The 27,170-nt window shown below is 45.3% G+C and overlaps 1 long non-coding RNA gene across 1 annotated transcript; it reads right to left on the reverse strand.

Moving 5' to 3' along the window:
* Positions 1–7,000: 7,000 nt before the first annotated feature.
* On the reverse strand, positions 7,001–9,126 carry LOC141571639 (uncharacterized). Its single transcript, XR_016020327.1, has 2 exons — positions 8,392–9,126; positions 7,001–7,635 (listed from the first exon to the last, which is right to left on the reverse strand). It is a non-coding gene; the product is annotated as an uncharacterized LOC141571639 (long non-coding RNA).
* Positions 9,127–27,170: the final 18,044 nt, after the last annotated feature.

Raw genomic sequence — 27,170 nt, forward strand, 5'->3', positions numbered from 1 at the left:
TGAAACACGGCTCACTCATAGGGCTGTTGGAAGGGGCCTCATTTCCTTCCTGGATGGTCCCAGGAGGCCTCAGTTCCTAGCCGTGGGGACTTTTCTATAAGGTGGCTAATGACTTAGGTAGTTTCTTCCCTAAAAGCAAATGATGAGAGAGAGAGAGAGAGAGAGAGAGAGAGAGAGAGAGAGAGAGAGAGAGCAAGATGGAAGCTGCAGTTTTATGTCCTATACTCAGAGTCACACTCCATTACATCAGCCTGATGAGAAGTGAGTCATTATGTCCAGCCCACACTTAAGAGAGAAGGAATTACTCCACCTCTGGAAGGGAGGAGTGTCCAAGTATTTACATACATATAAAATTTACAATTAAGTATTGTTTCAGGATTTTATAAAGCATAATCCTTTTATCTGATCATTTTCTTTAATGCCTTAAATTTCACTCTTACAATGTAACGATTAAAAGTTTAAGACAGAGAGGAGATACAATAGTATTTGATGCCCTTAATAACAATGTTTCCTACAATAAGTTGCAACAAAGTTGAGAACATATAGTAGCTGATCACACAGTTTAAAGCCTGAGCGCCATAACATTAATGCCTTTACAATAACTATCTTTGCTTATCAAAGAATTTTCAAATTTGTTTCATTAAGTATGTCAGAAATATTGACTACAATGCCAATTTTCTTACTGAACATCATCTTCAAAAATATTTGCCTAATGAAATCGCTTTTCAATGTGTTAGAAAAATGTGAATCTCATGCCTCATCCTATACACCTTGGTACCCTCACAACAACTGTGTTTTGATACAGTGGGCAGCGATGGGTACCTCCAATCTAGGAACAAGTGTTCCAAAACTGGCTGTCCAGTTGGCGTCCTAGAATCTTTCTCTGAGTTTTTGAATGAGATTTGGTAGAAGTGATTTGGACTCCAATGTGATTCTAAAAATCAGTGTTGATATGTGACGCTTTAGACTCAAGTTTTTTTGTTTTGTTTTGTTTTTAATTTTTATTGGAGAACAGAGTGTTTCTCCAGGGCCCATCAGCTCCAAGTCATTGTCCTTCAATCTAGTTGTGGAGGGTGCAGCTCAGCTCCAAGTCCAGTAGCTGTTTTCAACCTTAGTTGCAGGGGGCGCAGCCCACCATCCCAGGGTGGAGAGCTCCCGCTCTAACCAACTGAGCCATCTGGCCACCCCTGAAGTTTTTTTCAAAGCAGCTCTGTTGTATCTTCCATTGACACTCTGTATTCTATCCATGGTTTCCCCTTTATAGCGTTTTCCAGTTTAGCTTATGTTGATCAACAACATGCATAAACATTCTGTAAAAGTAGTTAATTCAGTTATATGTGAAGTTAAATATGACACACTAAATCCTTCGCAGATAGAATCACCTTGCAGGTCACACTGAACATTGTATCCCAGAAGATCTATAGAGATGCCAGTGATCACATGACCCATTTCTGGCCAAAGCTGTTTCCTGTGACACCCCGGCCGTCTCTCTGACATGGCTCATAACTATTGGCTGTGGCTTTATTCCAAGGCGGGTAGTTCTTTCTAAGGATCATTGCAATAAACTTTGGTATTTCTTTTTCTGTTTCCTTATTTAAAAATTAATGAGGAATGGTTCACAAGTCAACAGTTTGAGAAATGTCAGTTTAGGAATTATGACCAAGTAAATACCTGGGCACACACCGCTGGTGTCAGAAACGGAACCTGTGAAGAAGCCACCGTGGCCGCGTCCCCCATCCTGTCCTTCAGATGGAACCTCTATCTTGAGTCTTGTGTTTACTATTCCCTTGAGATTCTGTGAAGGTTTTACAATAAGTATATATATCCCCAAACCACATATTATTTACTTTTGCCCGTTTTTGAACTTCCTGTCCAGTGAACTCGCACTGCATGGACCCTTCTGAGACTCAGCATTACGTAGGGAGTTACCCCCATGTGTGAGGCTGTCCTTCATTTGTTTTCACTGCTGAAGTCTTACATTTCATGATGACACCACACTTTCTCCGTTTCCCTGCTGATGCCTAAGGGGTTATCCCTGTTGCTGTAAACAGGAATGTGCTTGTCTCCTGGGCACAAGGCAAGGAATTCCCCGGAGAGGACGGTCAGGAAGGAAGGCTGGGACACAGGGGTGTGAGCTTTAAGCACAGTAGGTAAGATCATGTGCATTTGATTTCTGAAGTGCTTCTGCCAGTTTAAACTTTCACCAGGAGTGTGTAAGACTTCAGGTTGCTGATGTGTCTGCTCTGAAAATAAACCAAACTCAGCTTAAGTAGAGGAATTAAGAGTTGGAAATCAGTTCCTTGGAGCAGAATCACCCAGGCATTTTCTTTTCTGACTTACTAATTACTTCCTTTACTTTTATTCCATATGTTTTTCATTATACTCACCAGAGACACAGTTCAGGACACTGGTTATAAGGATCTTCAGTGAACACAGTGAGAACGTGAACAAAGAGACAGCAAGCATTAAAACAGTCATGGCGACCATAACAAAGAACCAGTCAGAAATGGAGGCTACAATAACTGACGAAGAATGTGCCCGCAGACTAGATGGAGCAGAGGATCAGATCAGTGATTTGGAGACAAGGTAGCTGAAAATGACCATCAGAACAGTGAGGGGAACAAAGAGTGAAAAATAATGAGGACAGTGTAAGAGACTCTGGGACAACATCAAGCACCAACATTTTCATCAGAGGGGACGAGAAGGAGAAGAGAGGGAACAAGGGGTTGAGAACCTATTTGAAGAAACAATGACTGAAAACTTTCCTAAGCTGGCAAAAGAAATAGACACACAAGCCCAGGAAGCGCAGAGAGTCCAAACAAGAAGAACCCAAACAGGCCCACACCAAATACATTATAATTAAAATGGCAACGGTTAAAGACAGAGAGAGAATCCTAAAGCAGCAAGAGAAAGGCACCAATTGGTAGTAACTTACCAGGGAGCTCCCATAACAGTTTGTGTTGATTTCTCAACAGACACTTTGTAGGCCAAAAATGATTGCCAGGACATATTCAAAGTGATGAAAAGCCTGGATCTACAACCAAGATTACTCTACCCAGCAAAGCTATTATTTAACATTGAAGGACAGATAAAAAGCTTTCCAGACAAGAAAAAGCTAAAAAAGTTCACCATTACCAAAGCAGTATTACAAGGAATGTTAGAGGGACTTCTTTAACCCACAAACACACACAAATCACAAATATGAATAATTAAATGACAATAACTACACATCTATCAAGAGTTACTTTCAATGGAAATGGGTGAAATGCTCCAATCAAAAACATTGTGGCTGAATGGTTAAAAAAACACAAAATCCTTACATATGCTGCCTCTACATAGTAACTATGTACAGTGCCACGTGGGTACTAGACTAGTCAGGGGGATCACTTCTTAAATTGTAAATGTCTAACCACCATGATTACAATATAAAATAATTTCACCATACCTGAAATATAAAATACAATTAAAATGATTTTGAATATCAACTGTAATTGAAAATATTAAAAAGGGGGGAAGGTAAAGAAGAATAAAAGTTTCAAATTTCCAGCTATAGAACAAATAAGTCCTGGGGATGTAATGTACAGCATGGGGAATATAGTCACTAATATGGTGATAGCGTGGTACGGTGTCAGGTGGTTGCTGGGCTTGTCATAGTGGTCACTTCGTTAGGTGTATAAATGCTGAACAACTATGCTGTGCACCTGAGACTGATATAATGTTGTATGTCAGCTGTATTTTTCAGTAAAAATCATAAAAATCAGTAAATTAAAAAAAATGAAATTTCAGGTGTCAGCCACATGTACAGAAACCCCTACATCAGTGTTTTATTAAATACCTGGGTGCCGCAGCCCAGACAAGTTGACACAAGACTCATCAAAGATAAAGTATGAAAACGAAGTCACTGTTCAGAGAGGGAGACATTCAAAAGGAGAAAACAATAAAATTTTCAATTACTCCATAAGCTCTAAGGGAACAGTTTCATTGTCTTTGTTTGGCAATATGTGGGCATAAAAGAAATAGAAAGCAAAGTTTATATCCTTAAAATTTTCATAAGCGACAATATCACTTCTTAGATGGCCCTGTGTCCACCCCGTTATGTTTATCAGGAGGAGCATGAAGCCTGGTGGCTTCACATTAGAGACGTTAACATTGATTAGGGGTCGGGTGGTGACCACCTACTATCCAACCACTATAAAGTTCCCCCATCAATTTTTCAACTACTTGTCAGAATATCCATTGATGGTCTTTGCCTTTAGTCATTATTTCATCAGGGCTACAAAGGACAATGTTTCTATCATTCCTTCTGAATTAATTAGTTGGAATCTGTTAGAAAGAAAAATGTTTTCCCATCAATAGTTTGGGTCCCCTCAAATAAATGTCTGACAAAGAAATAGGATAATGATTTGAATTTATTTATTCATTATTTATTTATAAAAACAAGTTTGTGCCAAACATGATCAAAGATTTACTTTTCTAAATCAAGTATAAACCACAGATATCATTAGTGAACATTTTAATCAATTTTCACAAAATTAAGATACCCCTGTTACAGCTACACAGGTCCACAAATAGAACAGAAGAACAGACCCTCTCACACATCCCACAACCATTGACTCAGTGGACCTGAGAAATTAAACAGTTATTTTGCCAGCAAAGATGAGTTTACTCAGGAATAGCAGAGAACTGCAATTTGGGGTATATGAGCTATGGCAAAACCATAGGCAGGACTGAAGAACAAAGGAAAGGAACATTTACAGAGAAAAGGGGAAGTTGAGAGGAGCTGTCATAAACAAAAATCCACTGGAGGAAACTGGGATTTCAAAGTGCAGTGACTTTTCATTGGCTGGGTTGTGACAGTCTCTCATTGGCCCAGCTATTGCCAAGGGAGGAGAAAATGTTCCTCCTTCCTGGTGGGGTAGTAGATTGTAAGACATTTTCTTACTGGAGATGTCAGGCAGTTTCTTCCTGTTGGGGGCACCTTTGTGGGGGGGGGGGGGGGGTGAGAGCTCCCCCTATTGGCCCTCCAGGCTCCAATCTTGGTTGAGGTCTGGAATTAATTTTTACATCTCCTCTTCCTCCCCAAAGGTAACCACTAATCTTAGTTCTAGCAACCTAGACTATTTTTTCCTATTTAAAAGTGTATGTAGATGGAACCATACAGTATCTGTTCTTTTGTGTAACAATATTGTTTGTGAGGTTCATACATGTAATTGTGAGCAGCTGTATTTCATTCACTTTTGTTACTGTGTAGCATTCCATTGCATGAACATGTCTCAATTTATCCACTTTACTGTTGGTGAATTTTTGGGTTGATTCCAGCTTTCGACTATTATAAATAAAACTGCTTTGAACAATCTATGGTGCATATACCAGTATTATATTTTCTTGTTGTTGGTAAACACTAAAAGTGGAATCCACAAGTAGACAGAAGGTGAATATCTTTGGTAGATAAGGACAAACCATTTTTAAAATATATTGGACCAATTTACTCTTTCAACAGCAGGACTCAGTGATTTTATGTCCTTACCAACACTTGGCGTGTCAGACTGTTTTCATTTAAAACACTATGGTTAGTGCACTAGTGGCTTCTAATTGAGAAAAACTAATTGGTTCCAAGGTCACCTCATATGTACGCTCAATGTGGGAACAAAAGAATGTCATGGTGGATGAGCTCATGACGCCATGTGCTGCTTGTAGACTTGCTCTGAAGTGACCAGACTGATTGAAACTGGGAGACAAACTGAGGACTAAAGTTTTAACAACAAATGGAGTAAAGACTACTTCTTACGTTTCTCGCACTGTACCACAGAAAGAGAGTTCCTTTGCTTCATGTTGAAGAAAGTCAAGGCAAACGAGCATGGCCCAGGGTGGTGATAAGGAGCCGACAGAAATGACTAAGGATGTTACAATACATAGACTTGAATTATCGTGAATGCACTAGACAGAGCACGTTCCCCTGGTGACATTTCTTCTGTGAAAGCCTGGGGGAAGAGGCAGGACTCAGGCAGAAGGCCTAGGATGGCAATAATAAAACAACAACAACCAAAACAATCTCCAGGTGTGGGTGTGAGAATCTCCTGCTCTCACTGAGCACAGTCACTGGGTAGGGAAGTCCAGCTCAGCAGATGGCTTAGTGCTGGACTTCCTCTCAGTTCTCTCACACCTGTGCCAGGTGTTTACGGCTGCTCTACCAAGGGACAGAGGACACAGCATCATGTCTACTTTTCAATAGGTTCTGAAGTTGTAGGAAAGTCAATCAATCAGGGTTAGTCAATATGTCGTTTACAACAGCCACACCAGGGGGCAGGCACCCTGTTCACCCCAGATTCCAAGGCACCCGAGTGGCCAGACCACGGGGTTCCCAACCCTCCTTCTGCTCCTCTCTGGGGCCCTATGACTGACTGAGCCCAGAGCTGGTGAGCACGGAGACTGAGAAGACTGATAATGCAGACGGAGGACAAAGGACGGCCAGCCTGGTGGGTGCTTGGGCAAAGAGACTGAGCCATCCCACCTTCTCCCGGAGCCCCTGATCAATCCCCTTCCCCACACCTTTCCACACCTTTCTGTCCTCCTCCCCTGGCTCTCCTTCTCTTCCCCTACTTGCCTTGTCCTGTTGTAAAGGATAAACTCATAGTTCTCCTGTGTTAGGAAAACCCAGGGCTTCCCTGTCGTTCTTTCCTGTGTGTCTCATTTACTGCTACAGACACTTCACTTCTGACACTTCTGGTCACCAAAGGTGTGGAGGTTTCCCCACAATAAGCAATTCTCTGTTTCACCAGCTGGATGGTCTACAATTTAACTCAATTCTAACACTGTCTGCCTGGTGTCAGATCCCAGTGGTTAAGGGCTCGTCCCACAGATGCCCCCCCTTCAGATGCCAGTTCAAAGCCCACGTTATCACTTCTGACAAACCAGCTATAGATCAGAGGTTCTAATAACCCTTTCCTTGGTTTTAATGAATGTTCTAGAGCAGCTCACAGAACTCAGGGAAACGTCTGCATATATTTACTTCTTTATTAAAGGTTATGATAAAGGACACAGGTGAACAGCCAGATGAAGAAATACACAGGGCGAGGTCTGGGAGGGTCCTGAGCACAGGAGGTTCTGTCCATGGAGTTCACCCTCCCGGAGAGGACGGGATCAAAGACAAATGTTAGAACAAGAGGTGATCCTAGTGTTCCTGTCACTTACTGTTCGTATTACAAGGGTTTCAGGAGCTCTGTGCCAGGAACCAGGGACCTCTAGAGGCCAACATCTATTTTCTATTATCTCAGACCCATCCACAAAAATAACTTGCCCTCCCTTGGAGAAGAGCTCACTCTGTGATGTAGGGAGAGCAAGGAGTGCCTGGGCCTGAGGCAGCCAGATGTCCTTGGTGGTTCACTTAGACTGTCCCAGGATCGAGTCTCCAAGGCAGAACGGGCCCACGACAGCCCTGTGGGTAACGAGGAGGCTGGGGACACAGCTACACAGCCATGTTTGGACTTGAGCATCTCCTGCCCAGGGAGGCGGGTCTAAGCAGAGCCCCGCCCTCAGGGGCGCCTGTCTCCCAAGTCTCCCAGGCTTTCAGTTTTCTCCTCCTGACCTCCTTTTCTTCTCCTGACCTCCTTCAGCTTGTTCTGCTTGTTCTGGGGACTGATGATACAGACACATTTTTGTTAGAATTAGATCTTAGGGTTCTGGAAAAGCCCATCAAAGTTAGTGGAGGTTTGTGTTTACAGCAGTGGGTGGGGATTCAGAGTTCTCCGCAGACAGTGACATGGGGGAGAGAAGCCAGTTCCGTGGCTCCTAACCTTCCTCCTGCTGCTGTGGGGATCCCCGATCCTGAGAGAGACCCCTCCCCTCCGTTCACCTCACTCCGTTCCCTCCATTCACCCCAGCCCTGTCCTGGCTTCTCCATCTCTCCTCCTCTCACCTTTCCCCTCCACACAAACCAACAGCCCCTGGGGAACAGCTCCCCAGCACAGGTGCAGGCGGGAGGGAGCTGGGAGCAACTGAACCCAGCTCAGGACAGAGCCAGGAGGGGGCGGGAATGTGACAGCCCCTACAGCCTTCCCTGGAGGACCTTTTCAGCCCAGGCTGTCACTCCCTGATGTGTTTAGACGCTCACTCGATCCGCCAGAGTCAGGAAGCCCGGCTTCACCCCCGCCACCTTGGGGGACACATGTGGGTGGGTTCTGTGCTTCAACAGTGACAGAGCGAGTCAAAGTGTGATGCCGTGGGCTACGTGGCTGGAGAAGATGGGACCCAACTATTGGGAGCAGAAGGATTTCATGAAAACCATAGCAGAACATTCCAGTGGCGCTGGAGGTACAGGCAGAGCTTGGACCATGGAGGCAAGGCCTGTGAGTGATGTCAGGCTCAGTACAAGGACCAGCAGGGGACTCCCACCTGTGAGGAGGGGAGGGTCTTCACCACATTGTGTGGAGACACACTGACCCCTCACAGACTGGACCAACTTGTGGCGTTTTGCTTTGGGCTTCATTTTCAATCTGGGTTTTGACAAAGATGAACTAAAACTTGAAGCAAACATAATCAGTGGGGAGGGTCTGTGGGAGGAGCGAGGGCTCATGGAAGGTCTTGTGCTCGAAGTGATCCCGAGACCCCTACAGGAAGAACTCTCTGTTCATAATAAAACTCTAGGTTCTAACTTCCCCTTCCATTAACTGTCCTTCCCTCCCATCAGTACCCTCCAACTTGGCACGCAGGCAGAGTGTGCACATGGCTGCCATCTGCATGCGCTGGGTTGCGACTCTGTCTTTTTCCCTGAATGAACCCTTCTTTGGTGACACAACACCTCATGGTTATTATTTCTCAGCTGACAGTTTTGACAGACTCTTGGTCCAGAGTCCCAGCCTTGCAGAGGTTGCCCTGCTGCGTGATGGCTCCAACGACAGTTCCTCAGGGGACACTCAGTCTCCCAGGAGTGTGAGGGTTTTCTCTCTGTGAACAGGGACCCACAACCTGGAAAGTGACAGGCAGGTTGGCTACGCAGACCAAGCACAACTAGGGAAAGATTTGTCTTGCAAAGACCTTGAGCCACTTCTTGACTGAAGGGCGTGTGCACCTGCTACTCAACACCCCGGGGTCTGGAATGAGACACTGCTGCCCAGGTACTAGGGCAGCCACCCCTCCATGATCGCCCCTCAGGGAGGGAGACAATCCTCTGGGACCTCTCTCAGGGGAGGTTGGGGAAAGGACTGACCCCCAAATCCTCCTCTGGGACTCGTGGTCCTGGCAGATGACCGTGGTGTGTGCGGGATTTCAGACACATTCCTGGCATGTAAATTTGCCCAGAGTGACCCTAGTTCTGTTCATGTCCTTTTAAAGGATGTTGCGACTTTGGGAGGGTCAGAGGGAGGCCATGGGACAGGAGGAAAAGTCAGTGAAAACAAAGAAGCAGCACTTCCTGTAATGGACTTTGGTGCTGAGATGTTCTGTGGGAGCAAGTGTGCAAGGGAGACTTTCCTGCCCTTCCCCTCTGTCCCCAGCACCCCCTCTTGGGCCTGTGACCCCCACCCCTGAGCTGTCACTCACCCTGACATTGCTCCCCTCCATTAGGATCAAATGCTCTCCTTCCCCTCTGTCCCCAGCACCCCCTCTTGGGCCTGTGACCCCCACCCCTGAGCTGTCACTCACCCTGACGTTGCTCCCCCTCCATTAGGATCAAATGCTCTCCTTCCCTCCCCTTCAGAACCGGAGCTCCCAGCACTGTGCTCCCTCTCAGCTTAGAAAGTAGTTTGTCTCCTGACTGCTGGTTAGGGAGCAGGAGGTGATTCAGGAAACACAGGCTCCCACTGAGAACAACCGAGAAATTCTGATAAAATATAGTTCACGTCTTTGAAACCCCCCACATGCAAACACAGTGAGGGGGTGCAGCCAAGGTCTAGGGCAGGACCACTGCCTGGGGAGCTGAGGTCAGGGGGCCCAGAGCTCGGGAGTCACTTTCGCTCTGAGGGCATTTGCCAAACCTGAGATCAGCAAGAACTCTGTCTGAGCTTTTGGCTCCTTGAGGGACTGAGCAGAAAAGGAGGTGAAAGCTGGCGCCCAACGAGGGTGGGGCCCTGGTACACTAACCCCCACATTAAGCAGTGACTCTGAAATGCTGCTTCCTAGAAACGCGAGTGCATCTGAAATAAATAGTCCGCTCAGGAACTTACAGTTACTTACGGCTTCTCCATCTCTGGGTGATAACGGGTGACTGGGTCCTCAGACTGCGGTTGGGGCATCATGGCAAACATCTCCTTGGGCACCAAGAAACAACTAGGACAACCATCCTGAATACGACAGCACCATTTTAGGCTGCAAATAATTCCTACACACAATATTTTTATTATTTTATTTTTTTAAAACAACCTCTGGCCAGTTTTACTAAAGAAAACATCTGCATGACTTACTTTTCCCCACTCTGTTCTAGCTTCTACTAATGTCGTCAGAATCCCCTGAAGCAGTGGCAGCCAGGGCACATGCTCTGTCGTGTTCTCCACACGCTGTGCCCAGTTCAATATTGTTGCCTCTGTGGTGACGGCCACCCGTCCTGGACAACATGGCGTCGTGCTCTGTTTCATATTTCCTCACGGCTGGGCAGCTGTTGAAGAAGATGACCCTTTTCACTTTGCTTTGTCTGATCATTTTCAGAGTCTGCTTGTACCCCAGCACGTACTTTCCACTTTTCATATCAATTAGGAGCCTAGAGCTGATCGAATCCAGCAATGTTTTTGTCTCCTTTGCAGCCGCCATCCTCCTGCCCTAGGTGTGGGTCGGTCCCCAACCAAGAGCAGCCGCCAAGACGGCAGGGGAGTTGGAGAGGTCTACACGTAATATTTCTAAAAAATGACCCAGCATACTAGCAAAAGCATCCAAGACACCATGAGCCCGAACACGCAGTAACAAGTTTCAAGTGAGGCGGACTGCAAAAATTTTGGAATTTGTAAATATTAGGTACATGCAGTAAAACAAGTGTGCTTTCCATGTTCAAATACAGATACAAAAGAATTTCAGCGGGGAACTGGAAATTCTAAAAGGTGACATAGCAGATTTTAAAAGGGACCTGTATTAGTTTGCTAGGGCTGCTGTAACAAAGGACAACAAGCTAGATGGCTTGAAACAGCAGGAATTTATTGGATCACAGTTCTGGAGGCTAGAGGACTGAAATGAAGATATTGGAAGGCCTCACCCCCTCAGAGATTCTGGTTACAATCCTTCCTGCCTCCTCCTAGCTTCTGGTGGCTGCTGGCAGTGGTCGGCATTCCTTGGTTTGCAGCTGAACTCTGCCAGTCCAATCTCTGCCTCCGTCTTCATGTGCTATTTTCCCTGTTTTGTTACATAAACTTCCATCTGTGCATGTCTGTCTCTGTGTCCAAATTTCCTGTTTTTGTAAGGACACCACTCATATTGGGGTCACCACCCTAATGACCTATCTTAACTGGTTAAATCTACAAAGGTCCAATATCCAAATAAAGTCACACTCTGAGATACAGGAGTTAAGTTTGCAAGATACCTTTTGGGGGGAACACAACTCAGCATATAACAGAACCCAGTAGAAATTTTAAAATTGAAAAACAGATAACTAAAATTAAGACCAAATGCATAAGTTTAAGAGCAGAGAAGACATTTTTAGAGATACAAAGGGGGAGTGAAATAATGGGAAGCTGGGTCATCCTAGAACCCAGTTTGAAACAGAATCTCCTCTTCCCACCCGCAGGCTGTGGCTATGGCTGACTTTCCTCATTGTCTTCCCTCAAACCCAGCGAGTCTGTCCATTCTCTAGTTGAATGTGTCTGTGTTGAAGGGACTGTGATAGGAGGCACTTATCTCCCAAATCCCTTCTGACTCTCTGACCCTCTCAAGTATCACCGTCAGCATAAGTGACCTGTCACGCAAGGCCTGATGGGAAGCGGCCCCGGCATTTTACCCAGCAGAGATCCCTCTGAACTGTTGCAAGATGAAGAGCCCCAGACCCTGGACACAGCTTGTGGCCACCAGGTCTGCAGCAGACAGGACGCTCCACAGGTGGGCAGCTATCATGGAGCCTCCTGGAGGGGAGCAGAGACACATGTGCCACGTGCAGCATAAGAGCTGCCCAGGCCCCTCATCCTGAGATGAGGTAGGAAGGGAGGCGAGGGCTGGAAGCCCCTTCTCGGAGCCACTGTAGCAGGTGCTGTTCTGGGTGCCTGTGGCCGGGTCAGGCTCTTGCCATTCTCTTCTCTGACCCCCGTCCCAGCACTTCCCAATCACTGTGGGGACCGTGGCTGGTGTGAAGCTCCTGCCGCTCTAACCCTTGTAACTGGGACGTGTGAGAAGATACCGGGCATGGAGGGGTGGATACGGGGTTCCCCAGTCTGTCAGGTCTCATCCCACATGGTTCATTGATCTTAGCATCTCTCCTTGTCTCTGCTGGTGACCCAGGCAGGTGACAAATCCTGGGAGGGAGCCAGGATGACAAATAACCTGGGAGAGAGGCCACTAGTTGGTCTTGTGGCCATTTGTCACCCGGAATAGAGGTTAAATGTGGGAGAGAAGACTCCTGGGGACTAGAAGCTTGGCAGCCGGGACACTGAGAAACTGCAGGGAGGAAGCAGAGGCGGGAGGCTGGAGACTTGGCGAATCAGTGTGTCCAGTTCCCTGGAGCCCCGGATCCAGAGTGACCTGTGTCACAAGGGAGCACCAGCCTCTGTGGTCACCTCAGGGCTTCACAGGCTTGGTCTCAGCCCACATTTCCTCTGCGTCTCCATGAGGTTCTCGGCAACAAGGTTGCAAATTTCCCTGAAAGACCATCTGAGGGACCCGGGCTTCTGGAAATCAGATCCTCTTGTCATCAGTGTCACCCTTACAAAAATGTGTCCTTCTTTTCACATTTCTTATAAAATGTCAACAAACAAGGTCCTCAGGAAAAATGAATGTGTAGGCAGGCAGGTGTGTGCAGATGGTCCCTAAGAGATGAGTGACTGGGCGGGGAAATGGAGAAACTGCTCAGACACTGATGGAAGATCAGGGGCTGTTTTGCAGCCTGGAATACTGGGTGTCCACACAGCCAGAGTTTATATTAATCAGGGGACGATCTGCTCCTACAAAGCTCACCTCCAGGAAGGTGACTGTCTGTGCCAGCATTTTCCCTTCCCCTAATTGTTTCCTGATCGTATTCACTGTCTTAAGGTAAACCTACTAAACAATCAACAAAATGAAATACAACCTGCTTAATGGGAGAAGATATTCAGAAATGATACATCAGACAGGGGGTTAGTATCCAAGATATATAACAAACTCATATGACTTAATCTAAAAAAAAATCAAACAATCCAATTTAAAAATGGGCAGAGGACCTGAACAGACATTACACCAAAGAGCACATACAGATGGCCAACAGACATATGAAAAGATGCTCAATGTCACTAATCATCAGAGAAATGCAAATAAAAACCAAATTAGCTATCACCTTGCACCTGTCAGAATGGCCATTATCAATAAATCAATGAACAGATGTGGAGAATAGGGAACCTTGGTGCTCTGTTGGTGGGGCTGTAAATTGGTGCAGCCACTATGGAAAACAGTATGGAGATTCCTCAGATTAAAACTAGAGCTGCCGTATGATCCAGCAATTGCAATTCTGGGTATTTATCCAAAGAAACAAAAACACTAAATTGAAAAGTTACATGCACTACTATGTTCACTGTAGCGTTATTAGTATTAGCTAAGACATGGAAACAACCTACGTGTCCATCTAGATGAATGGATAAGTGTGTGTATGTGTGTGTGTGTGTGTGTGTGTGTGTGTGTGTGGTATAATAAAATCTTGCCATTTGTGTCAACATGGATGGACCTAGAGGACATCATGCTAAGTGAAATAAGTTAGACGAATACAAATACTGTATGATTTTACCTATATATGTAATCTAACAAAACAACAGAAATAGATCCATAGATATAAAGAGCAAGATGTTGGTTGCCAGAGAGAAAGCGGGAGGGGGAATGGAAATAAAGAAAAGAAAACAATAAGGACAAAATCATCACAATAAAACAGCACGACTGAAGTTTGATGACATGGAGGGAAGAGAAACTAGAGGTGGGATTTTGTTTCCATTCCACCAAGTGAATCTCAGTTGGTTGCAAAATGACTGATGATTCCCCTGCACAGACCAGAATCCGGCCTCTTACACATCAGTGAGCACAGCCTGTGCAGGGCCTGTTAGCCATGTCGTCACCTCAGGCACCTGACCTATGCCCAGTGCTCACGGTCCTTGACACAGCTGTGTTACACGCAACGTCACTTTAATCCTTAGTCTGCGTAGGTGACGACTCTCGGGAACCCAAGATTACGTCCTTTTCCAGACTCACAGTTTGTAAGTCACAACCTGAATGGACTTTAAAGCTTGTATCTGACCACCTTCTCCATTGTTTCCCCACCGTGGAATGAAAAGTGTACTCACCACCTACAACAGTGACACATTCTGCGAGGTATTCTGTTCCTTGGAGAAGAGGCTTCGAGTAATGACCTACACCTGATAATACCCAGCGTTAATACTGGCCACCAAAGCTTGAAACGACGGCATCAAAATGAATAAAATACGTAAGAATACATTTACTAAGGATGCAAAATAATGAAGCTGAACTCACTGGCTCTGCCTAGAACACGATGATACCCAGCTGTCCTGACGCTTCAATGCACCACTAGGGCCTCCCTGGGATGCTGTGTCCTTGTACGTGGATGGAGGGGTCCAATGTCAGATTGTAAGTGTGTACAGGACAGAGCAGGAGGAAGCTGATCTCAACAACCTTTAGGAAAAAGGAGCAGAGAGCCGTGAGGTTACACCATGACAGCTCTTCATCTTGCCCTTAGCCTCAGTCCCTTTGTACCCCCACGTAAGTCTGCCTTCAGCACCCCCTCTCCTGGGTCCTCTGCTCAGCTCTTCTTTACTGCCCGTCTCTAATCAGGCTCTTGTCCAGTGCCCAGGACCCTCGTGTTCTCAGGGCTTCCTGAGGTCCTGTCCTCAAGGTCCCGACAAGTCAAGAAGTTGAGTCGGGGGGCCTAGGACTGAGCTACAGGGAGGTTGTGAGGTTTTGATCGTAGGGTGTGAGACGGGCTGTGAGGACACTCAGCATGTTTAAGTGATTAGTGGTTGACCTGAGTCTGTTACCATTTACTTCTATGGCTGCAGAGCTGCGTGTGTGGACCAGTGAGACACGAGCTGTCCGTGCTCCCACTGGGTCTGTCTGTGGACCCCTGACTCCTCTTACTCCAGCTGCTGTGCTGAGGGGTCTGTCCTCCCCGTGTAGCACGTAGGAGGACGCAGGGAGAAGGGTCCACTCTCCTGCTCGCTCACACCCTCCCTAATACCCAGGCCTGTGGTTCCTGTGCTGGACCAACTTACTTTTTCCAGGGATGACGGGAAACGTCTTTCTTCCCACCCTTGCCTCCTCGTGGAGGGAGTGGTCCTTCTTTTTCCTCGTTACTTACTTTCTCTCAGTGGGAATCACACTGTTTGATTATTGTTTCTGTCACTTTCCTCGAGGATGGGGATGGGAAGTTTAATAAAAGGAGTGGAATATTATCATCATTTTTCAAAGAAAATAAACATGAAACCTGAATATCTTTTAGAAAGCATATGCTTGCTGTGCTGGGGCAAGTGGCAGGTAGGAGAGAGGAAAATGGCAGGTGGGAGGTAAATGGTACAAACCTTCTCTGCGCTCAGTAAGTAAATACTCTGCTCTGAGTTGATCACTTCTTGTGTCTTGTGTCTACATTCTCCCTTTGTATCGTAATTCATACTTGTGTTTTGCAGGCTGTCACACCACCAGGTTGTAGGATTTCAGACATCCCTGAGCCAAGTCCCCAAAACCATGGAGTCACAGAGATGGCACGTCATGGTTACACCGTGACAGCTCTTCATCTTGCCCTTAGCCTCAGTCCCTTTGTTTACCTTGTGTTTGTTTTTAAATTCAGTTCATACAGGCCATGTCATGGTGTTTTGGAAGAGAACTGCTTGGTCTCCTCCAGGTGCCACCTGTCTCTAATGATGGGGTCATGTTTCTTTGCTGACCCAGATGACCCAGAGCAACTTCTGCCCAAGGGCTCTGTCGGGATTCCAGGTAATGAGTCCAGTTCTTCTTGGAGCGCCTCAAGCGTTTCACTGTTTGGTTAATGACTCAGCCATTTTCTGAGATGGGCGATGGCGGATTCCTAGTCCATAGGAGTTGTCCTTTTCCTGTCCGCCAATACAGGAGTGTTACAAGGGGAACTAACGGGTTTCAGTAGCCCCTGAAGAAGAAACTTAGAAATTACAGGCTGAAGCCCAGCCCTAGCCTCAGGCCTTAGAGGGTACTGCTTCTGGGGGGGAAACTGTGAGGGATCCCTAAGACTAACGAGGACTGGGGTTCTTAGCCCGGCCAGGAATCCCAGGGTCCCAGACACTGGGTCACTTTGACTCTTCCATGTAGGGGTGAGAGTACTCAGAGGGTCTTCAGTTTGCATAACTAACATTTGGAGGGGCGGTCTTAGGGCAGGACTTTCTCCTATAACTAAACTATTTTCATTCCTAACAATTGGAGAAGGTCCCGAGGAGAAGAGTTGCACATTCAGGGACCACAAGAAAGGAATGAATGAATAATACCCGTCCCGATATGCGAGAGCCCCCTCACTAGAGAAGGTTTAAGCCCCTTCACTACAGGAGTTTTAAGTCCCCTCAGTATAGAAATGTTAAGCGTCCCTTTCCCTTGTTTCTTAGCTCCTTAGCCCCTGGTCTTAATCACTCTTCTAATCAGTTTCTAAATCCTAAACTAAGGATTGCTCCTGGCCTAAATCAGAGAATGTGTCTCACCCCTGCCTAATAACTACTTAAAAGCCTGTGAGCTATACTCATTGCAGCCCAACATTCCCCAAGCCATTCCAGACCTAACTCTTGGGTAAACAAATGCCATCCCAGAGACCAAATGGGTTTTAACACTCCTCCAGGCCAGTGCAGACCTAACCCTGGGCTTTGAGTCCCATCCCTGGAGCCAGCGCTTTTGATTTATTAATTAATATCTGTCTCTCCTCATCTAGGGGCCGTTGGGATACAAATTATATCCCAGGGAGGCTTCTAGTACACCCCAACCAAGGAAGAACAGACCCTCCTTTTTATTATTGAAGAACAGATAGGGTGCGAGTTCTGTGAATCCCCATTAGGTAGGGACAGCACTACCCCCTTCTCAGCTTGAAGCAGATACAGAAGAAGAGACCTCCCGTCCCTCAACTCCCCACAGAGATTTATGGGGATCACGTTTCTCAGGGAAAACAAGGCAGGTAGTTAGAGACAGGTAATGGGGTCTCTGCATTCCTGCATGTCCAACACAATCTATGGGGACCACCACCTGGAGACCTCCCAAATCCTTCCCATATCTGCCCTAAGCAGTAGCCACTGTGAGGAGACTGACCATAAATTAGACCGCTCCTGCGCAGTAAAGGGCTACAGCGACCTCCATCTCACCCTGGCCGCATTATACCATTATTATATTATCATACATAGGCCCAGACGTTCATTAATATCATCATAACAGACTGAACTCTGGGAAGGGACATGCGCAGTCTAAGAGGTTGAGGTAATGCCCCCTTGTCAATCATAGGTGCCAATCAAGCCGTCTGGCTCCCAGAGGGGAACAGCCCATCCCAGAGAAAAAGATAAAGGCCCAGGCTCCTGCGAGCCGCTGCCTCTTGAGAATTGAAGCCCCCCTTGAGCCCTGCCTTTGCGGGGGGCAGCTGCAAAACCTTTGGGGTGGACTTTTACTCCAAATAATGCCACCTGGAGCCCTGAGCCTTGAGCCGCTTTTCTCAGTGCTCGGCCTGCTCCTAATTCTTTGGAGTGACTATCTGTTCTAATAAACCTTCCTCTCACCGCTTCACCTCTGTGTCTTGTTCAATTCTGTGCTCGAGACGCCAAGAACCTGGACACCTGGTCAAGGAGGGCCCATCCTTTGGTAACAGTGGCGAGTTTCCCAGTTCTCCTCCCCGAGGCGCAGGTTCAACCCCCGAGTGAGAGCCAAGCCCGGACATCCCCCAGAGAAGGGCCCCGCTCTCAGGTAACAATGTGCATCTTGAAACACTGGGAGAGGGATCACAGACTTAACCTTGATGGGCCTTGATGACCTTTATGGACAGGCGACTAAGGGTGACCGTGCAGCAGTGAGAATGTGGGCACGAAGGCTTTAGCTGCTGCGATCTCGGGCTCGCCCCCTTGAACCCGGGCTCACTCCCCTTAACCCGGGCTCGCTCACCTGAACATGGGTTCGCCCCCCTGAACCCGGGCTCGCCTCCATGAACCCGGGCTCGCTCTACTACACTCAGTTCTTCTAGTTTCGGTGGAAGCTCAGGGTCATTGCTGGAGTAAGACCGAAGATCTCGTGCGCGCGCACGCTCACCAGTGTGTCAGGAAACTGCTCGTCCTCTTCGCCCACGGTCACAGCCGCTCCCCAGAGCTCACAGAGGAGCAGGTTAGCTTCTCCAGGAGGCCCCCCCCCCCCCCCCCCCCCCCCCCGCCACCCACCACTGGGGAACCACTGGGCCTGTACAAATGTCCTGTGCGCTGTTTTCCTAAGTGCCCACAATTTCGCACAGCAGCGCACGTTCTTCTAAACATACACCGAATTTCTGACTTTTGGAGGTGTTTTCTTTCTCCCTCCCAGCGACTCCTCTTGTTTGGTTGTGTTACGTGGTGGCACACTGACCCAGGGCCTGCCACACTCACTCAGAACTCCCGCAGATTTCCTGTCCTGGGTGTGACACAGGGAAGTCTCCCCCAAAGTCTGACGCCCACACTTGCCTCAATGGTGTTCTCTACCCGGGTGTCAGGAAGAAGAACATGTTCTCCAGGGACCTAACTCTGCGGCTTTCCCAGTCCTGCTTAACGATCCAGGCTCAGCCCTGGCCCAAGGGCAGAAGCTGGCAAGTGCACTCCAGTTGCTATGATTTTGTTATTTAACAACGGACTGTACATCCCTGGGACTCGGCTGGCTTTGGGGTGGGACCAAGGCATCCCTCCTCATCCCATCTCCAAAGAGCTGGCAGGGCAGGTCAAGGCCCAGACATTACAGGGCCAGGCTTCAGGGCTGGCTGTTGATGTGACAAAGGAAGGGGGTCCAAGTTTCCCTATTGTAGAATCAAGCCCAACCCCCTTCCCAGGGTCTTCACCAGCGCTCTCCCCTCACCTCCTGACACTCCAGCCACCCTGCCTTCCCTCTGCCTCCTCCCTTCCCCAGCACCTCAACCTCTCACCCCTGCAGGGCCTTTGCTCTGGCTGTTCCTCTGCCAGGAAATCCCTTCAGCAGACCTCTGCGTGGCTGGCTGCAGTGGCCTCTCTACCTCCCCATCAGGGAGAAGAATCTAGCGCCAGGCGGGCCCCTGGCAAGTGCTGAGAAGGGCCTGCTCTCCGTGCAGCTTATATCACAGCAGGGACAGCTGTCACAAGTGCAGCCCATTTCCCTGCAGAGTCCCTTTTGCTGTCCTCCTCCTTCCAGGACCCGGAACAGCCTGACAGGCCCCTTGGGCAGGTACAGCCCTCCTCAGGCTCATAGCTCGGGGAGAGAAGCCGCCACTCTCTCCCCCCGCAGTTCACAACTGCACGCGGAGGCTCCGCTGGTTACGAATTAGGATCTCATGTCCAAGGCCAATGTCAGCCTATCTGACCACCACTACAGCTTCCCTTTAGCCAGGAGGGTTTCCCACCATCACTGCTCACACCCCAACACTCTCAGTGCTGCACAACCCCTTGCACAGCCACCACCTCGCATCTGATGAGCTCTGTGACTTGTCAGCCCTGAATCCTACTGGTTACACTGTTTTCTTCAAGTCTCCAAACTGCCAATATCAAGATCCTCACTTGGCACCAAGATTCAAGTACAATCACTTACTCTTCATTCTTCCCCTGTGAGAAAGGAAGCCTTCGTCCATTTTTATTCGGGCAATTTTCACATGGTCAACAGTCTGTCGGGTGGGTAGATTTTAGTGTTGCTGTATTTTCCTCCAACACTTACGCACTTACATTCCTCCCAACCCTTCAATGGTGGCCTCACGACAAACTGAACCATGTGCCCTTCTGCTACCATGTACTCCCATGTAGTCTTTTCTTTTTTTTTTTTTACTATTTTTTAAAATTTATTGGGGTGACAATTATTAGTAAAATTACATAGATTTCAGGTGTACAATACTGTATTACATCATCTATAAATCCCATTGTGTGCTCACCACCCAGAGTCAGTTCTCCTTCCATCACCATATATTTGATCCCCCCTGACCCTCCTCTCCCACCCCCACCCCACTTACCCTCTGGTAACCACTAAACTATTGTTTGGGTCTATGAGTCTTTGTTTCTCATTTGTCTGTCTTGTTCTTTTGTTATTTTTGGTTTATATACCACATATCAGTGAAATCATATGGTTCTCTGCTTTTTCTGTCTGACTTATTTCGCTTAGCATTATACTCTCAAGATCCACCCATGTTGTCACAAATGTTCCTATATCATCTTTTCTTAACGCCGAATAGTATTCCATTGTGTATATATACCACAACTTCTTTATCCATTCATCTATCGAAGGACATTTTGGTTGTTTCCATGTCTTGGCCACCATAAACAAAGCTGCAATGAACATTGGAGCACATGTGTCTTTATGGATAAATGTTTTCAGATTTTTTGGGTAGATACATAGGAGAGGGATTGCTGGGTCATATGGTAATTCTATTTGTAATTTTTTGAGGAACCTCCACACTGACTTCCATAATGGCTGCACCAGTCTGCATTCCCACCAACAGTGTATGAAGGTTCCTTTTTCTCCGCAGCCTCTCCAACACTTGTTACTATTTGTCTTGTTGATGATAGCCATTCTGACTGAGGTGAGGTGATATCTCATTGTGGTTTTGATTTGCATTTCTCTTATGATTAGTGATGTTGAGCATTTTTTCATATGTCTATTTGCCATTTGTATGTCCTCTTTGGAGAAATGTCTCTTCAAATCCTCTGCCCATTTTTCAATTGGGTTGTTTGTTTTTTTGTTGTTGAGTTGCATGAGTTCCTTGTATATTTTGGATATTAACCCCTTATCGGAGGCACTGTTTGCAGAAATCTTCTCCGATTCAGTTGGTGGCCTCTTTATTTTGTTGATGTTTTCTTTTGCTGTGCAGAAGTTTCAAGTTTCATATAGTCCGATCGTTTATTTTAGCTGTTACTTCCATTGCCTTTGGAGTCAAATTCATAAAATGCTCTTTTAACCCAAGGTCCATAAGTTTAGTACCTATGTTTTCTTCTATGCAGTTTATTGTGACAGGTCTTATGCTTAAGTCTTTGATCCATTTTTCATTAATTTTGGGACATGGTGACAGATAGCAGTCCAGTTTCATTCTTTTACACGTGGCTATCCAATTCTCCCAGCACCATTTATTGAAGAGGCTGTCTTTCCTCCATTGTATGTTTTTAGCTTCTTTGTCAAAAATTATCTGTCCATATTTATGTGGTTTTATTCCTGGGTTCTCAATTCTATTCCATTGGTCTATGTGTCTGTTTTTCTGCTAATACCATGCTGTTTGGATTATTGTAGCCCGGTAGTACAAGATAAGTCAGGGAGTGTGATACCTGCAGTATTGTTCTTTTATCTTAAGATTGCTTTGGGTATTCAGGGTCTTTTGTGGTTCCAAACAAATCTGATGATTTTTTGTTCTGTTTCTTTAAAAAATGCCACTAAGATTTTGATGTGGATTGCATTAAATCTGTATATTGCTTTGGGTAATAAGGCCATTTAAACTATGTTGATTCTTCCAAACCATGAGCATGGAATGTCTTTCTATCTCTTTGTGCCTTCTTCAATTTTTTTTTAAAATGTCTTATAGTTTTCAGCATATAGGTCCTTCACATCCTTGATTAAGTTTATTCCTAGGTGTTTTATCCTTTTTGCTGCAATTACAAAAGGAATTGGTTTTTGTGTTTCTTTTTCTGAGATTTCATTGTTAGTATATAGGAATTCAATGGACTTTTGTATATTGATTTTGTAGTCAGCAATTTTACTGTGTTCATTGATTAGGTTTTTGGTGGAGTCTTCAGTGTTTTCTATATATAGCATCATGTCATCTGCAAAGAGTGATAATTTAACTTCTTCATTCCCAATTTGGATGCCTTTTATTTCTTTCTCTTGCCTGATTGCTCTGGCAAGGACATCCAACACTATGTTGAAAAGCAGAGGTGATAGGGGACAGTCATGTCGTGTTCCTGAACGTAGAGCAAAGGGCTTCAGTTTTTCCCCATTAATTATGAGATTAGCTGATAGTTTGTCATATATGGCCTTTATTATGTTAAGGTATTTTCCTTCTTTACCTATTTTATTAAGTGTTTTAATCATAAATGGATGTCGTATCTTGTCAAATGCTTTTTCTGCATCGATTGATATAATCATATGATTTTTGTCCTTTATTTTGTTTATGCGATGTATCACATTGATGGATTGCGGATGTTGAACTATCCTTGTGCCCCGGGGATGAACCCCACTTGGTTGTGATGAATAATCTTTTTAATGCATTGTTGTATTCGATTTGCTAGAATTTTGTTTAGGATTTTTGCATCTGTATTCATCAGAGATATTGGTCTGTAGTTTTCTTTTTTTGTATTGTCCTTACCAGGCTTTGTTATCAGGGTAATGTTGGCCTCATAAAATGAGTTGGGGAGTAGTGTCTCTTCTTCAATATTTTGGAAGAGTTTGAGCAGGATTGGTATTAGATCCTCTTTGAAGGTTTGGTAGAATTCACTAGTGAAGCCATCTGGTCCCGGACTTTTGCTTTTGGGAAGGTTTTGGATGACTGATTCAATTTCGTTACTGGTGATCGGTCTGTTTAGATTTTCCAGTTCTTCATGGTTCACCCTTGGAAGGCTATATGTTTCCAAGAACTTGTCCATTTCTTCTATGTTATTGAATTTGGTGGCATACAGTCCGTAGTATTCTTGGATGATCCTTTGTATTTCTGTGGTGTCTGTGATAACTTCTCCTTTTTCGTTTCTGATTTTGTTACTTAGTGTCTCCTCTCTTTTTATCTTAGTGAGTCTAGCCAAGGTTTTTCCCGCTTTCTTTTTGCAGTTGATATCCAATTTCAAAGCCTTGTGATCAGAGAATATGCTTCGTATGATTTCAACCTTCTTAAATTTGTTGAGGCTGATTTTATGTCCCAATATATGGTCTATCCTTGACAATGTTCCACGTACACTAGAAAAGAATGTATAGTCTGATGTTTTAGGATGAAGTGCTCTATATATGTCAATTATGTCCATTTCATCTAATGTGTCATTTAGGGCTACTGTTTTGCTATTTATTTTCTGTTTGGATGACCTATCCATAGCTGTCAATGATGTATTTAAGTCCCATAGTATAATTCTGTTTTGGTCAATTTCTCCCTTTAGTTCTGTTAGTAGTTGCTTGGTATATTTCAGTCCTCCCTGATTGGGGGCATAAATATTGATGACTGTTATATCTTCTTGTTGTACAGTCCCCTTTACCATTATGAAATGTCCATCTTTGTCTCTTGTTATCTTTTTCACCCTGAAGTCTGATTCATCTGACATCATGATGGCTACCCCTGATTTTCTCTGGGTACCATTTGCTTGGAGTGTCAATTTCCACTCTTTCACTTTGAGTCTCTGCTTGTCCTCGTAGCTGAGATGTGTCTCTGGGAGGCAGCATATAGTTGGGTTTAGTTTTTTGATCCAATCTGCTACTCTGTGCCTTTTTATTGGTGAGTTCAGTCCATTAACATTTAGGGTGATTATTGATATGTGAGGACTTCCTGTCATTCTATCTTTAGTTTTCTGGTAAGGTTGTGTTTCCATTGTTTCTTTGCTTTTTGTTGTTGTCTATTATTTCTGTGTCATGGTATTCTATGACTTTTCCCTCTATTTCTTCTTTTATTACAGTATGTATTTCAGTTCTGGATTTTATTGTGTGGTTACCTTAAGTTTCTGTAAAATAAAGTTTGATATTTAGAGTATTCCATTTTCTTCAGCACACTTACTTTCTCCATTCCCATATTCCGGTTCAGGCCTTTACTCTCCCCCTTTTTATGTATTGTTTGCCACAAATTGTCCCTGTTGATGGTGGTCGAATAGCCTCCTTTAGTATTTCTTATAGTGCAGGTTGTGTATTAGAAAATCCCCTCAGCTTCTGTATGTCGGGAAAGGTCTTTATTTCTCCTTCATATCTAAAGGATATCGTTGCTGGATATATTATACTGGTCTCATAATTTCTCTCTTTCAAAAGTTTGAATATTTGTTCCACTCCCTCCTGGATTGTAGAGTTTCTGCTGAAAAATCTGATGATAATCTAATGGACTTTCCTTTGTAGGTTACTGTCTTCTTTTCCCTGGCTGCCTTGAGGATTCTATCTTTGTCGTTGATTTTAGACAGCTTCAATACAATGTGCCTTGGAGAAGGCCTGTTGGGATTGAGGTAATTAAGTGTTTTATTTTCTTCTTGGATTCGAGGATCCAGTTCTGTCCAGAAGTTTGGGAAGTTCTCATCGACAATTTGTTTGAGTATATTCTCTGTTCCCTTCTCTCTTTCTTCTCCTTCTGGTATGCCCATTATTCTTATATTGCTCTTTCTGATGGAGTCAGAAAGTTCTTGTAGAGTTCTTTCATTTCTTTTAATTCTCAAGTCTCTTTCTTCTTCCATCGGTGTAATTTCCAGGTTTCTGTCTTCGATGTCACTGATTCTTTCCTCCATCTGGTCAACTCTACTACCTAAGCTGGTTATTTCATTCTTAATTTCTTCTATCGAGTTCTTAATCTCCAGAAATTCTATTTGGTTCTTTTTTAAAATTTCAATCTCTTTCGTAAAATGCTCATGTTGTTGTTTGATTGTGTTTCTGAGTTCATTAAACTGCTTTTCTGTGTTTTCTTGCATCTCGTTGAGTTTTCAGAACTGCAATCTTGTATTCTCTGTCATTTAAGTCACATATTTCCATATCTTTAAGTTTCTTTTCAGGAGACTTTTTACTTTCTTTCTGAGCTGTCTTGTTGCCTTGGTTATTCATGGCAATTACTGATTTATTATGTCTCTTCCTAGACATCTACAGGAGTGGTTTCTGCAACAGGTTGATAGGAAGAGGTCTTTCTTTTGTTTTCCAGTAATTGTTGGTAGAATGTTTTATTTTCTCTCTGACTGCAGCCTTTTTTCTCTCTCTCGCACTGTAATGCTATGCTTTCTCTGCACTATTCCAGCTTCTCACACAATGGGAGGATTCCCTGGGAGCTGGGCTTCTCCTCTGTTAATAGTTCACCTGGGTCACAGGGCGCAGTGTCCGTGTGGGTATGCGGAGAGCTTTTCAAGTTCCAAAGCTCTTCCTGCACCAGGTTCAGAGCCAGTATGTTTCAGCAGTTCTGGTTACTCCTGCAGGGATCCGCCCAGATAGGTGGGGCCAGGCGCAGGGTCAGTTGTGAGAGGTGGCCCAGAGCAATGTCTGCGATCACCACCACAGCCGGTCCTGCTTCCACAGCTCCCTCCCCTTTGCCGGAACTAGTTGGGCTGCGAACCTGTGTCTGCGGTCCACAGTTCTCAGAACAGCAAATACTCTGTTCTTTTGATCTGACACTGCTACTGTTCCGCTTCTAGCACTGGGCAGGTGGCATTAGGCTGAGTTCTGGAGGGTAGGGAGGGGGCGGCTAGTCTCAGTGCCTAAGGCTTCCATTCTCTGCTCGGCAGTGAGGGCTTAAACCACTGTTTTCAGCCTTCTTCCCTCAGCCTTTTCTTCGAGGTCTCCGCCGTGAGTGTTGGGTTCAGCCGTGTTATATGCTGTCCCCTCAGCCCTGTGGGCCAGAAACGGAGCCCTAGCAGTCCGAGTGCTTCCTTCTCCCGCAGATGCAGTAGTTCCGGGATGCAGCAAGCTCAGAGCACTGAGCTAGGTCTGCACGATTTGCCCACCTTTAGGTGAATTCAATAGTTGGCCTCTTCATCTTTCCTGTCTGCTGTTCAGGGAGTCCTTTGTGGTGTTATAGTTGTTCGATTAGTTGTAAATTCCAGGGGAGATTTTCAGAGGCTCACCTCACGCCGCCATTTTGATGACGACTCCCACATTTTGTTTTTTTCACCAGAAAAACCAGAGGGATGTATCTCAAACCCAGAAGAAAAAACAAATTTTTTTTTTAAAGGGCAATGTTAATCTGAAAAACATTTTCCAGATGCTACAGCCCTTAATGAAGTAACCGACTAGGAATTCTCTTCATACATACAATCAATTATCCTGTGGTCATAGGAGAATTCCCTGTGATAGAAATGGCTTTGGAAAAATTGCAAGGCTCTCTACCTTTCCTCTTCCCCACTCTTCCAAAACTCTATGGCATTACGTCATATCTGCATCAAAAGATAAAAGCAAATATTGTTATACATAAACATTTCATATATTTCTAAAGTACACTCTGTGAGCTATGTGAGGTAATAAGGGATTGTATTAGATAAATATTGTGTATAACTTAGAAGCCAAGACAGTGACCAGACAATACTTCATCTGTCTAATCAGGAACCCAGAGCACATAAAAGATAAATGGGAATAACCCAAAAACACTGAGGAAAGTGAGACTCCTACATTGGGGGAGGACCCAACAGCTAGAATGAATGAACTAGGTAACTTTTTATCAAATCGTATATCAGATTTATTCCAATTTGAGAAAAACACCTTCAGCAAACAAAGAGAATAGCTTCACATCCAATTTCTACCTAATATCCTGCAGGGGGAACTGCTCTCTCACCAACTGCTCATGAAAGTTTTACTCTCAGACTTCCTCCATCAAGAGAAAAAAGCTTCTGTCCTTAGTGCCAAAAATATGAATCAAGATAATATGTCCCTCTCTCCCCCCATATCCATTTTATTTCACATAGAGGTTATGTATGGTAGGGAGGAGTAGTTTAAACATTCCTTTAAGAACACTGCTGGGGCTGGCCCAGTGGCTCAGGCAGTTAGAGCTCCGTGCTCCTAACTCCGAAGACTGCCGGTTCGATTCCCACATGGGCCAGTGGGCTCTCAACCACAAGGTTGCCAGTTCAATTCCTCGACTCCCGCAAGGGATGGTGGGCTGTGCCCCCTGCAACTAGCAATGGCAACTGGACCTGGAGCTGAGCTGCACCCTCCATAACTAAGACTGAAAGAACAACTTGAAGCTGAACAGAACCCTCCACAAC

Source organism: Rhinolophus sinicus, chromosome 2, assembly GCF_057876585.1.
Source record: "Rhinolophus sinicus isolate RSI-liver-muscle chromosome 2, RSI-T2T, whole genome shotgun sequence".
Lineage (NCBI taxonomy): Eukaryota > Metazoa > Chordata > Mammalia > Chiroptera > Rhinolophidae > Rhinolophus > Rhinolophus sinicus.